Here is a 7,022-nt window from a genome sequence, read left to right as displayed (position 1 = left end):
AAAACCCACGTTTTTAAAACGGTGTTATACCCACTCCAGAATGTTTATTTAGCAATTCTATGGTTATATATTGACATTTAGTTAAATTGAAAGTTTGCAAAATTAAGTTTAGATAAGTTTTATTTAGAATTTCCAGAGTTATATAAACTTTTATACTAAGTAATTAGTAAACTTTATATTCAATCCAAATTATATTTTTAATCAGTCAAGGATGCCTATTTGGAGTTGGGAGACTGGATTTATGGTGATTTGTCAACAAATAACTTTATTTATGTTAATTTTTCGAAAGGTGTACAAACTTTTGCACCTTTTATTTTGTAATAGTATGTTATATAACTTTTATAGAAAACATATTTTCATGAGCTTTTTGCAGCAAAATGTTCGGCATGAGTTTCTGAACAAAACGTAGTACTAGGTTTATGTCAACATTAAATTGTTTACATGTTTCATCACAAAATTTGCATAGTGCCCGAGGGGTGTAAATACTTTTTTTACATACTGTATTTCTTACGCTTATGAATTTGTCAAATTTGTCGCACGGTGTACTTTTCTGAGTACTTATAAAAAATATTTTAAGAGCGGCTACTTTCCGACTTTTAAATAGACATTTTTTGATGGGGTTTTATTACATCTTTCTCATCAATATTCATTCAAATAATTTTAATAGCATTTAAGGCAATATCTGAACAACACTTAAAAGCATTCAAATCCTTATTTTCAGTTACCTACTTTTCTTTGTAATTACTCCAAAAGTAAAGATATATGTTTTTATAAAGGATTACCCGATTACAAATTTGAGCATTTCAAAATGTTTAACTTGGAAAAATCTTTGAGATGACGAGATTTTAGAAAAAAATCATCTTGCCTGATTAAACTTTGGCATTTATAAACTTTATGCATCAAATCAGAATGTTAAAAAAAGTTCGCAGAAATGAAAGTTATTTCATGAAAAATCATAAAAATTACCCCAATCTTCGAAATAGCTTTTTTTCAAAGTTTTGAAAAAGAGCGAAAGAACCATTCAAAAGAACAGCTCTTTTTAATGAGCGAGCGAAAATGAGCGGCTCCTAAAAAAGAGCGGTTTTGCCCACCTCTACTTTTTCACTTCATAGAGTTTGTTTTTTTGAAAATACTTACATTTTCACAAATTACCGTGCGTTTTCGAAAATACTCAAACTTTTAAAGTTTGCAATACAAGCAAATGTTTTAAGCATTTTCACTGTATAAGATTTTTTTTAATGCTTAAATATTCATAAAATACAGTATTTTTTCAAATTGGAAAATACTCAAATTTTCAAAATTTGCAATACGAGTACCAAACGCAATTTTGTATGCATTTAACTTCTTTTTTGAAAATATTAATATTTTCATAATTTGAAATATGGGTATCAAACGAAGCGCAATTTCGAATGCATTTTCACCTTGAAATTTTTCATAGAACCCTAAAATTTGTACAAAATATTGTATATCTTTGAAAATACTTAAATTTCCATTATTTGCAATAAGTGTATCAAACGAAGTAGTTTTTTTTATAAAGCATACAATATTTCGCTTCGTTAGATGCCCATATTGCATATTTTGAAAATTTTAGTTTTCAGAAAAAACGTCTTTTAGTGAATATTTTTGTACTTTACAATTCAAAATTTTAAAAAGGGGAAAAGGATACTGAACTTCACTGCATTTTATACCGATATGATTTTTTTTTAATTTGAGCTTTTTCGAAAAAATATTTTGTATTTTGTAAATAAATAAGTGTTTCAAAAATTTTAATTAAGGCTGTTGTCGGCTCTGACCAAAGTCGAGGGGGAAGGGAGGCAAAAAAATAAAAAAAAATATATAAAAATTTAAATTTCAAGCCTAGGTTTCAACATTTGGATGAAAAAAGTGTTTTAAAATGCATTTTACTGGCGCACAGTTGCTTTCCAATCATTAGTTTTAAAATTATCAAAGTATTGACGGAATTGTTTTTTTTTTCGCAAAAAAAAATCTGTTGGTGGGAATGTACATTGGTATTTCATGAAAATTTAAAACGTTTTCAAAGGAGTTCAAACATGCTAAATATGATTATAATCACGGGAAAATGCATTTTTACGGGTTTTCAGTTGATTAAACTTTAATTTTCATTAAAATTTTTATGTTTTTCGACCAAAAAAAAAATTTTCCTCCTGATTATTCAGGTCAATTTTGAAGGGGGGGCGACATAAACTTCGAAAAATATTTGCAACGGCCTAAAACGTACAAAATAAGCTTCGTTTAATACTCATTTAGCTAATTTAAAAATTAGAGTATTTAAGAAAATTAAGGAATTTTGTGAAAATTTCTGCATTTTCTTAATAAGGCCGTTGCAAATATTTTTCAAAGTTTATGTCACCCCCCTTAAACATTGGTTCGAAAAATCAGGGAGCAAACAAAACATGTTTTCATAAAACTGGAAAATTTCCATGGTCTAATCAAATCAAAACATTATAAAATGCCCTGCATTGATAATCATATTGAACTAGTTTGAGCTCGTTTAAACATATTTTGAACTTTTATGAAATTACTGTTAAAACCGTTAAAAAAATCCCAAAAAAACAGTTTCCTCAATTCCTCAAAATTTTGGAAACTCCCTCCACCTCCCCTTTCCACGACTTTGGTCAGAGTCGTGGGACACAAACGTCAAAAAATATTTGCAACGGCCTCAAAACCGTATACCAAAATCAAAATTGACAGGCCAATGACACCTTAAATTCAAAAGAAGCATCCCATATATACTTCCCTACAACTCAAGCTTCTCATGAAACAAAGTACGTAAACCAGTTCCATCCAAAATTTACGTCAAAAACGGCAAGCTTTTGAACCATCGCGCAACGAAAAAAAATCCTCGCCACTCTCGAACCAAAACACAACTGCTCCAGTCTCAAGCGTTCACGACTGCGTATCAGTGTCCATTAAAAAATCCCTTTTTCTCGTCGTTAATGGTTTTTTTGAAGGTTGTCAATCGATCGCTGGTTCGGTAGCTGGGGAAAAAAACAAAAATAAAAACTAAATAAAGCGAAACTTTTTTCAACTTTTATTACCTTCCTGTCGGCGATAAGGAAACGCCACCCAAGAGGCCGAATCTCCGAGCTCTTCGTTGCAGAGTGGTTTCGAAGGAGTTTTCGGCAGGCCCAAATTTGGAGTCGTTTTGGCCTGCACCGGTTCTCCTCTCGTTCTGGGGGCCTTTTTGTGACCATTTGTGGCGAGTTGGTCCAAAAGTGAAGCTGGCTGATTCTCTGGGAGATTCTTGTTGATTTCATAAATGTTTTATTTATTTTTTTTTAAAGTCGTCCAACCTCCGATTTCCCAGAGAACTCCCGCTCAACTGTCCAATTTTTGACAGCCCCAGTCCGGTCGCCGTGGTCTCGAATGCAAAATCGGTCATCGGGTTAAGGTTAACCGGTAATAATATCACTTGGACGACGCTAGTGACGTACTACACCGCGGACCATAATGGTCAGTGGTGGGTACGTACTTGAGGTACTGACCATCTTGGTTAAGCAAAAACGAGAGGGGGGGGGGGGGGCTTTTTGGCCAGCGGTGAAATGTTAATTGCTATGCGCGCGTCAGTTGTTTGGTTGGACGGTTTTTGCGGGCTGTGTTTCCTCGCACCTGAGACGCAGGCGCTTTTGATGCAAATTTGGACAACAGCGAGTCAGTTAAGTGCGAGCTCGAGAGGGGTTTTTATTGGTGAAGGTCCACGATGGACTTGTTTTTTGCGTGGTTTTTTTTCTGTCTCTCAATTTTAAGGGTAATAAATAAATCACTTTCGTGAAAACATACACAGCTACACAATAACGGGCTCATTATGGCCAGGAAAGGGAAGCTGGTTTCAGAGTGAAAATTAAATAATCAACAGAAAAAAAAAAATTAACCAAAAATGTCAATAGAACCTGTTACGTGACATACGTAACTCGTGAATTTGGGTCATATTGAGGTAAAAACGTCATTTTATGCAACTCACAATGCCTCACCTTTTAACGTTTACAGATCCCCAAAATTTAATTTCAATCCAAAAAAAAATTCCGTACATTGTTGTCAGTCTTCATATGAAAGAAGTTTCAATCTTGTCGTGCTTGACACACCCTGAAAATTGACGTAACAGCATCAATTGTCCCAAGGGATTTCAGGTCAGAACGCGTTTGACACACGTACATGTCCGACTACCGTAAACATTTGTCTTTAAAACTCGGAATTCCGCAACCAATTTCAACCAAATTTCGAGACAAGGCAGAGAAGGTCAAACATATAAACGCGTTTTTTTTTCAAAACGTCAAACAGCGACGTGGGACAAGATAGCACGACAGCGTTGATTTGAAACTTTTAGGCTGCCGTCCGAATTTGAAACATTTTGCATCATCAGGTTGTCCATATAATTTTCCATGCAAATTTGGCAGATGTCCATACTAAAATGATCTGTGAACATTCGAAAATCTGTATCTTTTGAAGGATTGATATATCGATTCAATGTCTTCGGCATGTTGTAGGACAATACAAAAAAATGCATGCAAATATTTTTTTTATGATTTTCAAATTAACTTCATTTTCAGAATCATTTCCAGAAAATTAAAAAAAACTAACTTAATCCACCAATGTGATTGGTGCCTTCCTCACTCTTTTCCAACAATAAGTGATATGTGATATGATGGGTTTGCACACAAATTTCGTCTAGTTTCGTTAAGTTCCGGAATACAAAAAACACATATCACTCAAGGGCTCATAAGTGGTATCATAAGTGGTCATAGCTTGAGACAGGGTTGCCAAATCTTCAATGTTTTGGACTCGTTGGAAAGGTCTTTCGACGAACGATGGGTCGGATGATGGATCCGGACATTGTTTACATACATTTGAATGAGATCCAGCTACAAAAAAGTACATAAATTTTACTGAAGTGGTTATAACTTGAGACACGGTTGCCAGATCTTCAATGTTTTATACTCGTTGGAAAGGTCTTTCAATTACCTAACTAACGATGTATAGCATGATGATGTTTGGTTCAGTTTACTGCCTTTTATTCAACTTCCGAAAATATGCGAAAACACATTTTTATACATAACTTTTGAACTACTTATCGAAACTTCAAACAATTAAATAGCACCGTTTGGGACTCTAAATCAAGTCGAATGCGGCTGGTTTGGTCAAAATCGGTTCAGCCAGTGCTGAGAAAACTGCGTGACATTATTGGTCACATACACACACACATACACTCACACATACACACAGACATTTGTTCAGTTTTCAATTCTGAGTCGATATGTTTGATGTATATGTGGGTTTTCGAGCTTTAAATAAAAAGTTCAATTTTAGAGCAGGATTATAGCCTTACCTCAGTGAGGAAGGCAAAATCAGAATTCTTCGTGCAATTTTGATTTTTTTTTAGTTGTAATTTGGTATAAAAAATTTAAAAAGTTGAAACAATACAATTAAAGTTACTATAAAATAATTTTATAGAAAAAGCAAAAAAATTCAGATTTTTAATTTATAAGAAATGCCGATCTTTGCCCATTTTTGAGAACTTTTTTTCCGAAAACTGTTTTTTACAGTTAGCTATTTCGAAAATTGTTGAAACGACCTTTGGTTGCTGAGATATGGCAATACACATTAGAAAAATTTAGATTTTCTGGGGTTTGTCCAAACAGCGCTCGATTCTTGGTCACCGATATCACGGGAACTATGGGTCCAATTTCCAACGTTAGAAAATTGAATTAAAATCAAAATTGTTTGCTAATTTGTTTGTTTTAAAATCAAGCCCAATATATTTAAATATAAAAAAACTGTTTTCAGTGCTTTCAAAAATTATCCATGATTTTAACATCAAATAATTGTATTCTTTGAATCTTGGGCCTAGAGCCTTTTCGAAAAGATCATAAAATGTGAAAGAAAATGGGGGAATATTTAGATGCCACTTGAAACATCAATTACCTGTAATTTTTTTATTCGCTGTTTTTAATATTTTCAAGAACTGGATATTTTCAGTTAAAATTAAACTATAAGTGACTATATCTTGAAAACGATCCACTTTATGAGAAGATCTGACCTTTCGATTGCAGGTATGATTTTACAATAAGGCCGATCCAAATATAAGTTTTTGACCCTTGACTCTGGCCGGGGTCGAAAGGGGGGCAAGGAGTATAACAATATAAATATTAAAATAACAAGCCATAGTTTCAACATTTGCAAGAAAAAGGTGTTTTAGAATGCAGTTTACACTAGTACAGTTGTTCTGCAATCATTAGCTTCCAAAAAAATAACATTTGACGGAAACTAAAGTTTTTGCGAAAAAAAAATTCTTGCGTCAAAAAACATCGAAAGTTTTCAAAAATACTAAGATTCTTAAATCAATCCAAACATGCTTAAATTATTCTAAACGCAGGGGAATGCATTTTAAATTGATTTCAGCTGATTTCACTTCAATTTCCATTGAAATTTTGAAGTTTATTGGAAAAATATTTGTTTCGCCCCCTGATTTTTTGGGCAAATTTTGAAAGGGAAGGGGGAGAAAAAAACTTTGAATAAAATTTGTACCAGCCTAAAACAAAAGTAAAAAACAATCAAATAACTTCAACATTTTTATGAAAAAAGAAGTCAAATCAACTGAAAACAATCTTAAATGCATTTGTCTGCATTGATAATCATATTTAGCAAGTTTGCGCTGGATTAAACATATTTGGAATTTTTATGAAATTCCAATGCACAGCATTGCAAAAAAAAACATTTTTCGCATATATAACATTTTTGTCAATACTAAGATATTTTGTATAAATTTTTTAAAAAGACTTAGATATTTTGGAAACTAACGATTGCAAAACAACTGGACAGGTGTCAAATGAATTTTAAAACACTTTTTTCATTCAAATGTTAAAATCTTGGCTCGTAAATTTAATTTTTAGACTTTTTTATTTTTTTGCCCTTCCTTCGACTATGGTCAGAGTCGAGGGAAATAAACTTCAGAAAATATTTGCAATGACCTAATTTGGTATGAAAAATTGAAAATGTTAAAAAAA

Source organism: Culex quinquefasciatus, chromosome 3 (assembly GCF_015732765.1).
Source record: "Culex quinquefasciatus strain JHB chromosome 3, VPISU_Cqui_1.0_pri_paternal, whole genome shotgun sequence".
In the NCBI taxonomy this organism is placed as follows: Eukaryota; Metazoa; Arthropoda; class Insecta; order Diptera; family Culicidae; genus Culex; species Culex quinquefasciatus.
The sequence above is the reverse complement of the archived record's forward strand: the minus strand, read 5'-3'. Positions refer to the sequence as shown.